Source organism: Phyllostomus discolor, chromosome 7 (genome assembly GCF_004126475.2).
Source record: "Phyllostomus discolor isolate MPI-MPIP mPhyDis1 chromosome 7, mPhyDis1.pri.v3, whole genome shotgun sequence".
NCBI classification, from domain to species: Eukaryota; Metazoa; Chordata; class Mammalia; order Chiroptera; family Phyllostomidae; genus Phyllostomus; species Phyllostomus discolor.
In genome coordinates this window covers 121,256,645-121,268,867 of record NC_040909.2, presented here as the reverse complement: position 1 = coordinate 121,268,867, position 12,223 = coordinate 121,256,645, and the positions used below count along the sequence as shown (strand labels likewise).

The following is a 12,223-nucleotide window of genomic DNA, read 5'->3' as shown; positions in this document are numbered from 1 at the left end:
AGAGTAAACCGGGGCTTGGCCACATAGTGCCTTGACACATGGCCAACAATTAGTGTTTTAGTGTTTCAGGAAACAGGTTTTTATTAACAGGGTTCTAACCTTGGTGGGGCTGAGAGCACTCACACTCAGAGCCCTCTTCTCCCATGAGACCCAGCACTTCCTGCTCTCCCCACCAGGCTATAAGCCAAAACCATGCCCAGAAGTTCCTCATAACCTCATCTCTTCTTAAGCCAGCTGCACAAATGGATCTCTATCCTCTCTAAAATGCATTCACAGGTTTCAGAGTCGCCGACCTCTCGCAGCAGCTCTCTCCTTGAGGACCTGGGGTACATTGTTCTCAGCCTCCATGTAATGGTCCAGGGAAACATGTGCCCTGTTACATTGGGTCATGATGGAGTCCAGGAAGCCACATGTCCCAAGAGAGTGGCTTCTCTGTACGTCCTTCAGGGAAGCACATGTCTGCAGCTCAATAGTCCTAGTCACAGTTCAGCTTCAAGCACCTCCTACGAATTTGTGCTTTGTCGGGAAGGACCCCACACAGTCCCATCAGTCATGCTCCTGTCTTTGCCTTCTTACTCCAGACCTCATGGCATGCTCTTACTGCAAACCATGTGGCTTTCCCCTTATACACCAGACCTCATAGATGACTCCCATCTGTACCCTTTCAGACTGCTTGGCTACTTCTTCCCCAGAGAATAAGTTGCTCCTCTCACTACTGACCCCATGGCTTCTTCTTCCTTCTCTCTTAGCCCGCCCTTATTATAAATGCCCAGCCCAGGACTTCCTGTGTGACCACAGTTTCCCCTGTATCTTTTACCATCCTTTGGCTGCCATCTTAAGTCAGGGCAAGAGTTCCCAGTGACTTCTGGGGTTGGTATCTGCCTCCCCTGGCTCTGTCACGAGTCATTATATACTCTTAAAGTCATGTACACCTTTTGCTCTGGCACTAGTCCCCTACCCTTCAAGAAAGGCACAGCTATTAACTTGTCATTATTATGCAAGTATCTTAAAGGCCATATCATCTTCTTCCTCCTGCCCCCAACCACAGGTTGTAGGGGTTTTCTCCTATTTTCAGGAAACCTTTGAATCCCATTACAAAAGGTTTTGATTTCTTCCACGATTCAGTTTTTATTATGCCATTTTTGGAAATCAAATAGTTCAGGGATGTTTTGAATAAGCAAATTTCTTTTGTAGATAAAGTTTCTCAAAACACCTATAATAAATAAGCATCTACATCTGTAGCTATATTATCAGTATATCCTGAAACCAAAGTAAGGTTTTTTTGTTCCCACAATCCACTTAATTTGTTGTTTTAAAACGTGAATATTTTTATCCTTTAAATTTCTGTTTTGGATGATAATTTTTATCACCACTTTTTTATGGCTGCTTGAGTCCAGTTTAAAACAATTATTATATGTTAGGGTGACCAGGGATGTGGGCTGTGAAAGAATTCACAAAGAGAAGAAAATGCAGACAGCAAAGTTTTATTTTTTACCTTCCCAAGAGACGAAAAAGGCTAGGTGTGGAGAAGTGCACCAGCCTCGAGGTGTAGGGACTGTGAATTTTTATTGGATCAAAAAGGGGGAGGAATTTGTAGCTGGGTAATCATGGCAATTAGGTGTAAATCTGGAGGTTTAAGGCTGATAGTGCAGGCTTCAGTTTGTTTCATTGTTCTCTTTGGGTTCAGGGTCTGGCTGCTCCACTCTGGAATGTCCTGTCTGTGTATGTTTTAAAACACCTGCACCAGGAAGGCTTTTAGTAATCTTCCCAGTCCTGAGAATGGAGGCTCAGAGAAACAACAGTTCATTATGCCTGGCAGACTTAAGGAAAGAGAGGTAGCTAGCTCTGGTAAAGAGGGCCTACAAGGGGCTTTTCTTTCATTATATAGTCCTCAAATTTTCTTTTAAGTAGTGACTTTACTAGAGACAACAAGTCTGCGCAACAGCCAAGTGAGATATATCGTTTTTTCTTCCTCTAAACTACTGATGAGTACAAGAAGGCAGCCCACCAGCACTGTGAGGTCTCCCATCCTCAGATAAGTTGCAAGTTCACTTACACTTCTCTTTTTCCTGAAAGTTAAAGCGACATTCAATGTCAAATTCCTACTGAACAATGCATGTGCCATTGTTGCGTGGTCCTGAGAAACCTCAGGAAAAATAAATAAATTTTACTATATTTTGATGATAGGTGTTGTGTGAAGAGCCAGAATCAGTGCTATCCCAGTGCAAGTTTTCTTTGCACTGCTCCAACACCTAGAGGACTGTTTCTTTTTATAAGAAGGATTTGGAAGAGGATGATGAATTTTCTTTCTGTGGTATGACACCTTATGTAGTTTATCTGGGCTATTCACAGCTTATCCAGCTGTTCTATTTATGCAAGCAACCAGCTGTTTTATAAATTTCTTAACCTCCTTCATGTTCTTATTAGTGAAATTAAAGATCCTTTTTTTTCTAGGAAGATCAAGAGAATGATCCTCAATATTAATCACCAAAGTTGCATTTTTTATTATTGTAGGTTTCAGCTGTCATGATCTCTTGAATACTGGTCCAGCCCTGGCCATTCAAATGCAGCTGCCTGCAATTTATTTTGATAGAAAATAAACCAGTGGTGCGCTCAGTTCCTTGGCCCCTGGGGACAAACACGATGGGTGTGTTTAATTTCATTAACTGTAATACAGCCGACGAGAAAAATATATAAAATCAGCATCATACAGCTTAAATACTAGCATTTGAAACAAACTATTGCATTAGCTGTCACACTGGTAATTCTAGAATCGGAGGAAAAATATAAAAAGGTTTTACAAACCTTTGCAAATGCACTGATAAAATAACTTACAATTATTGGAAAGCATGGCTGGGTCCTGCTGAATATTTTCTCTCCTCTGAATAAGGCTCCCTATTGTCCCAGGCAGGTTTTACATACCAATTCCTGTGCCATCCCCCCACCATCCACCCTCATCTTTCAGGGTGGAGACAGACCTGATGAGCATGGGGTCACTCTTTCACACTGGCCTGACTCTGCCCTTGAGGTGGGATATTTGGTGAACTGCCAGACTCATCTGAAATATGTATCCAATTAGAGGGGACCCCCAGAGTCTGGTGTTGCTGAGTCCTGAGTGCACCCAGCCTCACCTCTGGCTCCTCACCTGGAGGAGGACTTCATAAACAAGTAGGGACACCTTTGCTCTGCTCACCTCCCAACCCCTGCTCTGGAAAGCCAGAAAACCCGTGACCTGGAACATATGCTTTCTGAAACCTCAGTGATGATTCTACAAAATAAACCTGGCTAGGAAATTTCTCCGTCTGATGCTGCTTCTGAGGACTGGGAGTCTTCAGTCTGCACCCTGAGATGCGCTGTGAAGACCTGAGTTGCGCTACTGAGCTGCTCCAGGAGGCAGCAGCGGAAGGCTAGCTGAACACACTCAGCAAGGCCAAGAGCGCTGGGCGGGGCCTCCCATTGCAAAGGCCCGGCAGCCAATAGACCCTGAACCTGCTCCCTGTGCCTGCCTGCAGGCCCAGGGCGGCTAAAGGGGTTTTTTAGGATGCATTTTAAGATTACAAAATTGCTCATAAAGCATAAAAAAAAAGCAAGCCGAAAATGAAAAATTGCTCAAGCCAGTGATATATGACCTACTTAATTTTTGTGCTTCATGTGGAAAAGATGAGATGGCATTCAAGGTTGTGTTTTATTCTCCAGAAAGAGAATGATTAAACTTAGTATGTAATCTCATTTCATATGGAATGTCCCTCTTTTATATATGTTGCTAAGTGTGTCATACTGGTCCACTGCTATAATTTATCATTTTGATATGAGTGCGAGATTGAGACAGTGATTAAAGATTCCAATTATATGTCAAAAATACTTTTTTGTGTTTCATAGATTCAAAGGGCATACACTGTGATAAGCTGTTACAATTGATAATAAACAACGTGTGGGTTACAAGTATAGTATGAGCTTGGTTAAGAAATTAATTTGTGAATTTATCTTGATTTTCCCACTACCAAAATCTAGTAAGTTACAAAAATATAATTTTATGTTTAAAATTTGTTTTTAAGTGTGATAGCATATCACAGCAATGAAAACTTAATGGTTTCTTCCTTATAAAATTTTATGCTTTTAAACAGGGTAACATTTAATTTCATAAAAAATAAATAGCTAAAATACAATGTGACAACCAAATATTTTGATGGGAGTAATAAGCAATATCAATCATTCTGATTTAATTATTGTACTCACTGTATTAGATAAAGTTATTTATCTTACAGGAGGAATAATAGTTTCATCAAATTCCTTTTTCAATACTTAGTACACAATTCTCAGCTTTAAAATGGATTTTTAGGAATTTTCCTATGCCACATTGGACAACATAGTTTATAATAAGTCTTCAATATTTCAATAAAAACTATATACCTTTTCTATGTAGTGTGATATGTTAACTGTTCAAAAAGTTCTGTAGATTTTGTATACTCTTTAAGTAAAAAATTTAAAAAGTGAATCTGTCATTTTAATGAGTGTGGGAAGATGTTGTCAAAACCGTACATAATAGAATGCCATTGTAAGCAAAGGAGAAAAAGCGTGGTTTTCAGTCAGTCATGCTTGGAGTAGTAGAGGGAGAAAATCCTAGTTATTCTAAGGTTATAACAAGCTAAAGTAGATGGGAAGTAGATGATCATAAATCTAAAGAAATGCAAGAAGCTACTCTGAAGTAATAGTAATTCACAATACTCTTCGAACCATATGTCAATGCTTCCTTATGTAACAACATGTGAATTGACCTCAAGGCACTGTTTGTGGTTGTTTTAGTATTTCAGGTAACTAAGTGTTCGTTTGTCATTACTCTTTTGTAAAATCTAGTTATTACATTAACAATAACGTTTCCAAATATTTAGATAAAATAATTGAATCTTTCTAAGTAGTTTTCTTCATATTCATTTGCATTTATAATAATTTCTTTGGTTCCTTATTGTGTTCGAAGACCCTTATTGATACATTTTCTTCATTCATGGGGCTGCCCATGAAGACTTTTTTCCTCATTTCACCAACAGTTCTCTGATGGTGTGCTCTTCCAGCCAGAACTTTCAGCACTAGTCATCACTAATTATGCTTCATAAAAAATTTCATCATTCCTTTCCAGATAGCCGTATTATAGAATTTGTTTCTCATAGGGATATTTAAAGAAATTTTCCCAACAAAAATGAACATTTCCATCTGTGTTGGTCTTATTTTAATTTTATTTTTTAAAGATTTTATTTTTAGAGAGATGGAAAGGGAGGGAGAAAGAGTGGGAGAGAGACATCAATGTGCATGAGATACATTGACTGGTTGCTTCTCAGATGCTCCCAAATGGGGACCTGGCCTGCAACCCAGGCATGCGCCCTGACTGGCAATCAAACCAGTGACATTTCTGTGCACAGGTCAGTACTCAATCCACTGAGCCACATCAGCCAGGGCTTGTGTTGGCTTTATATTGCTGCATAACAATTGCCATTATCTAGTGGACAAACAGTACACAAACTAAAATCTCATGATGTAGGTCAGCAGACTGGGAGGGGCCAGTCAGGTTCTTAGCTAAGGTCTCACAAAGCCGCAGTCAGGATGTTGGGTAGCACTGCGATTAAACCTAAGGCCAGGGTCCTGTTCCAAGCTTATGTGTTGCTGGTATAATATTTGTTAGCACTAAAATAATTGAGTTTCCTATTTTCTTGCCAGGTATGGACCAGGGATTTTTCTTAGTTTTTATAGGCTGCCTGAGATTCCTTCCTGTCCTCCCACCAAAGGCAGTTCACAGTCCGGCGTTCTTCCAGTTCAGCTGGAGCACACCTCTCTGACTTGACCTCCCTGTCCAGTTGGCTAAAAGGGAGCCCTATATAGAATAACACGATCACAGGAGTGACTGTCACATTATCACTGGCACATAATGTAAACTAATGAAGGGGAAATACCTCATGATATCCATACATGCCACTACACTCATGGGACGGGGTGGAAGTCTTGGACCCCATCTTAGAATTCTGCCTCGCAGGTCCTGTCGAGTAACTCATTAGAGTGATAGTTGAAAATGTGATTAAAAAATACAAGAAGGGAAAGAACAGGAGGTTAGAAGATACATTTTATAATCAATTATCCTAAATGCCTCCATTTTTTAGCTAAAAACAGATATAATTGATGGGTTCTTTACATTTTTTCCTTTACTTTGGTAAATTGATTTAGGTCAGTAAATAGCACATTGCTATATGCAAATGCATAGGTTAAACGCAATTTCATTATAATCTTATAATTAAAGTGTACTTCATATTTTCATTTTTAAGGATTTTCACATTTTAGTATGAATGCATTTTTAATACTGCATGTCTTTCTTCTTAGTGGAAATGGACATTTTTAGGGTAATGGAAATATTTTTCTAAATGCTGGACATGGCATTACAAGACCTAATACTTAATGCTGACTTCATCACTCAGATGTTGTAGGCTCAGGTCCTCTTAATGTAAAATGAGTAATATAATACTGGTGCTACAAGGTTGTTTTGAAGATCAAGGGGGTTAATGATGCAATGTCCACAGGGTAGTGCCTTATATATAAACACCATTCAATATATTTTAGCTACTATTTTTTCTGTTCCACCATACATATACAATATATAGATATATATTTAACATTACATATTGATGCATATTTAATATTAATATCACATCAATATAATAATATACTGAATACATAATATTGATAATATATTATAATGGTCGATTATGTTATAGAAACCCTTTGAATTTCTGTTTTCTCAAAAAGAACACTATATCCAAGTATTGGATTTGTTTTCCTTAGAGTGTTGTCAAATAAGACAATAGATGTGACAATTTACCCAAGTATTACTGGGCCAAATAAGTTATGCAGAAGTATCCTCGGGTAGGGTTTCTTGGAATCAGATTATTGCCAATGGAGTAATTCATTTTCAGCTTGAACCAAAGAAAGAAATGACACTTTTCATACATGCACAAACACATACAATTTTCCTCCTGTGACAAATGTCAAAACCCTGACAGAGGCTAAGAGAAGTACTAAAGAGTTGTTGTAGCTCTGAGCTAACAAGTGAGTGCTAGAGACAGTCCTGTTGGATCATGACAAGGTACTGATTCCAATGGACTTGAGAAGAGGGTACAACGGAAGAATGGCAAGTCTTGTGTAGAAACTAATTGAATAATGCTTGTTACAAAAATACAGCCCTTTAAGTAAGTGCAAAAAAACCCAAAAATTCTTAGGAACTTTATGGAGAATTATAAGGTCCCTGAAGCAAAGAACAGACATCTTTGTATAGACATTGTGGCTAGAAGAGATGATACCTAGAACCTAAGTAACTATGTGCCAAACTATTACAGGGTATTCTTTTGATCATTTTGATTAATTATTTTCTCCAAGTAACAAAGAAACAATGGAAACTACTGACTCATCTTTCAAAACTTTATAGTTTTCTATATCTACGTACTACCTAGAACTGTGAAGCTTCTGACATTTTGTTCTATTTGAAAATTAACAAGTTAGCCTGCCATAGTTTCACAGATGCTGGCATAAAGTACTGAGTCAGGGACAAATGACTTTAATACATACAGTAATAGAAATAGCCAGACTATCAACAATCCTTTAGGTTCCCAGAAGCTCAGTTCTCACAGGGCAATGAGAAGAGGGCCTGGTGATGCCCACCTGCACAGTGAGATGTGCTATCGGAGAGGAACTCTGCAGTTAGGGATCTTCTGTAATAGATACCAAGTAAACAGGCCCTCTCCTCTGGAAGAGGAGTATAAAAGTATACTACTTTTATATTGCTGCTGAACCAGGATAGTAAATAGCTTTGCTTACAAGATGGGGAAAACATGAGAGGCATATTCCAACATGTAGGTACAGTGTTCTGCTACCACAGCTTCAGGATCCAATAATCTTAGACAACTTCAATCACTTTTTAAAATTCCAAATAAATGGTACCTCAAAGTATTATTATACAAAGATCCTTCAAATGTGTAGATGCTATATAAAAATTTAAGATTTTATTGGTCATATTTAATATTATTTTTAAAAGTGCTTAATAAACTATAACATTCTCTATATACTTTAGGATATTGTTGTAAATATCATTTGAAAATAATGAGTTCATATTCCTTTGTCCACCTTTTATATTGAGGGATATTTGTTGAACTATCTTTCTATAGTGTGAGATAAACCTACTCCATAATTTCATAAGCATTTATCCATTTACATTTCTTTATACAATCAGTGTCTCATTATATCTTTTGTATAACTTTTTGTTTGTTTCATACCAGGATAGTATTAGTTCATCAGATGTGTTGAAGAGATTTCCTCACAGAGTTACCACAACATATACTCCAGATGGCTGGAAATAATTAAATTTAAAAAATTATAATATGCAGTTTATAAAAAATATAGCAGAAGATCATGAATATCATCAATTCAAGAGAGGACAGCTTGCTAATTGCAAAAACTTAGTGATAAAATATATCACTAAGGAAACTATTAATAGACAAATAACATGTGAAAGCTGAATAATAATAATAATAACAATAAAGTTTTTATACTAAAGGCAAAAATAGGGATTTAAAATGCAAAATCTATAGGGAAATATATATATGATTTGTATTAGATTCATATTATATACATATAACATCATTATCTCTGATATGACATTTGTGAAAAAGATTAACTAAAAATTACTAAAAAAAAAACAAAACAAGCCAAGATCATGTGAATAAAAGACTTTAACCTAGAGTAAATTTATCATTAATACTAATGTTAATCTTAGAATTTTTTTGTGTTTGTTGATACGAAAAAATGACAAAAAGATCTTTTGAGCTTAGTAAGCATAAAGAATAAATATGAGATGAAGTAAAAGCAATTAAAAATGTGTTTAGAAGAATTATCAAATGAAATCTTTCAGATGTAAGTTGATTAATGTAAACAGAGGGGATTTATGTTACAAATGTCTTCTATTTATGAGTTAGAGGAAGATCTGAGTTATAGAAACAATAGATGGTATATTTTCATGTACTTTGGATAGTACACAGCCTTTTTGTAAATGAGAATTCACTTTACAACAATTTTGGAAATTTTGTTTGTTTATTTTTACATAATTTTAAAAGGTCCACCTGTGTGTAATTTCAAAGGCTCCAAGTTATTAATTTTAAGGAATTAGTCTGAAAGTCTGCTATATTACATTTGAGTTATATTTAAATTTCTTTAATTATGACCAGTTGTTATTTAATTTTGCTCTTGAGTGAATCTGATATAATTTTATTTACAGTGGAAAACATGCTAACAATATCAGTTACTCAACCCTTATATATTTCAATAAACCATGCATATCATGTTCCCAGCAGTTGTTTACAAACATACTGAGGTACTTTTGTCACATGAACTAAATTTTGTCATGGAGGTCTGCTTCAATTTCAAATTTTAGTTACCCCATGACCATCCGAAATTGATAAAGTTCAGTGTCCCCATATATAAAAATTAACTGGAAATAGATCAGAGACCTACATATAAGACAAATAATTACATAGAAGATAGGTACCAAAGTTATGGACCTTGACTTTAGAGTATTTTATGAATTTGAACTTGAACATAAGGGAAATAAAAGCAAAAATAAATGAAAGGGACTGTAGCAAACTAAAAAGCATCTATACAGCAAAAGAAACTGTCAACAACAACAAAGGCAACCAACCAAATGGGAGAAGACATTTTCAAACAATAGCTCTGACAAGGGGTTAATATCCAAAATATGTAAAGAACACATACAGCTCAACACCAAAGAAACAAACAATTTGATTAAAAAAATGGGAAGGAGATATGAACAGACACTCCTCTCATGAAGATATACAAACGGTCAGTAGGTATATGAAAAGATAGTCAACTTCATTAGCTATTAGAAAAAATGCCAATCAAAACTACAATGAGATAGCACTTCCTGCTTGTTAGAATGACTACTACCAATAACTAACAAGCATTGGAGAGTTTGTGAAGTAAAAGAAACCCGCTTTCACTGCTTGTGGGAATATAAACGGGTACAGCCAGTATGGTTGTTCCTCAAAAAATTAAGACTAGAACTACCTTATGACCAGCAATCCCTCTTCTGGGTATCTACCCCCCAAATTTGAAACTAGTTATTCACAAAGATATATGCATCCCTATATTTATCACAGCATTATTTATGGTGGCCCAGACATGGAGGCAGCTGAAGTGTCCTTTGATAGACAATGGATAAAGAAGTCCTGGGGCATATATGCAATGGGATACTACTGAGCCATAGGAAAAGAAGAAATACTGCCATTTGTGACACCATAGTTGGACCATGAGAATACCATTTTAAGAGAAATAAATCAGAAAGTTGTGAACCATAATGTCATAACATTTCACTTAGTTATGAACCATAACAGTTATCCTATGTGGGATATAAAACTGAAAGCAACAAATGAACAAACAAGAAAAACAAAGAAAAATTCATAGACACAAACAATATGCTTACCAGAGGGAAGGAGGTAGGAAGATAGTAAAGGGTAAAAGGGTTCAGGTATGTGGTGACAGAAGATTATTTGACTTTGGGTGGTGGACAAGCAATGCAATCTACAGATCATGTAGAAATGTGTACTTGAAATCTATATAATCTTATTAACCAATGTCACCCCAATAAATTTAATTAAAAAAGAAAGTACAAAACCAAAGACAAGATGTGTGCAATCTAGCATTACTTTATATATTTCATTCTATAAAGATATATGATAGAGAATGATAATAGCACAGTTTAAATAAATCCTATTTAAGTGACATCTGAATCCTTAACACCTGTTTCAATTTTCTCATGTTAACATGTCTGTCAAATAGTCTATATTACTTTTTTTCACATTTTTTGCCACTTGAAAAAAATAGGTGTTGAACAACACTTTTCAAAGGTGTTGTAACACTGGTTCATTAAGAAAAGTAAATACAATTGTTGATGTGATTTTACTAGAAGCTTCAGTGAGTGTTAGGATCATCAAAAGTTCTCAAAAATATTACAGGGAAAATGTGTGGAGTCATGCACAATTAACAATTCTTCAATTATTATGTAGGACTGAATAAGAATATTAGATCAGAAATATAAAATGAGAATACTTATTGCTACATAGAAAATGCTAGAATATTTTACTTTAGAATTAGTTATGACTAGTAGGAATCTTTATCAATTGGTGTCAAATATAATACAATTATGCAAATATTTATAAATATAAATGTAAATAAATGATTAGAAATTTATAAATTATATTATTAGTATAAACCATTTCTATTGTTTACTAATTATATGCTAATGGAAAATACACTGAGCTAGATCATAGAACAAAAATTTGTTAAAACTTTTAACAAACTTTAAACTTTTCAGCATTAAAAAACTGAAAAGTAATGACTCTGACCTAGTTCAGGGTTTTCTAGCTTGTACACTGCTACATATATGCATGATGTTAGACATCATGGCCCTAGTATAGACTAAACTGTACTCAGTTCTAGGGTTTTTGTTTGTTTTACTCTGTTTCTGCAATTATGTCTCTTGTGTATTATCTTTTTTTTTTCTAATAAATACTTCCTATTGTTTTCTGTAAAGGCATATGATATTAGCTTTCCTCTTAGGATAAACAAAACTGAAAAAACAATTTTTTGTGGCTCTGAATTACCTCCATTCCTTGCTCCATCTGCCTGGTACTCCTTACAATGAAGTCCTCACAAAGTTTTCTGTATTTTCTATGGTCACCTTCTCCATTGTTAATTCACCTCCTAGAATCACTTTAATTAGGACTTGCCTCCTTTATTCAATTGAATCTTATGTCAAGGTTACCAATGATAGAAACATTGATAGCTTTAAAGGTCAATTCCCAAATTACTCTAACACTTTTTAGTATTTAATATTTTATACTTCTCTCTTCTTTTTAAAACATTTCTATCACTTGCCTCTCAGGGTTCCCTATTTAATCATTGATTTCCCACTAACGCACCTTAATTCTTTAGACCCCTTGTGCTGTTCCTCGGCTTGTATGTGCTATGAACTGACTGTATCATTCTTCAATAGTGGTCAGTTCATAACACATCCTATTGACTAAAGGAAATTTATTATTCAAGCTTCTGAAGGGGTCACTCTGGTGATCTTGGCTAGATTCACTCATGTTTCTGCTTACCTCACCTAGGGCAAGTGGGG

At 35.7% G+C, this 12,223-nt stretch overlaps 1 protein-coding gene and 1 pseudogene across 1 annotated transcript in view; one reads left to right on the top strand and one right to left on the bottom strand.

Moving 5' to 3' along the window:
• CSMD3 (CUB and Sushi multiple domains 3) overlaps positions 1–12,223 on the top strand; it is an 893,237-nt gene that overhangs the window by 121,659 nt on the left and 759,355 nt on the right.
• Positions 1,459–3,526, bottom strand: LOC118501767 (annotated as a pseudogene).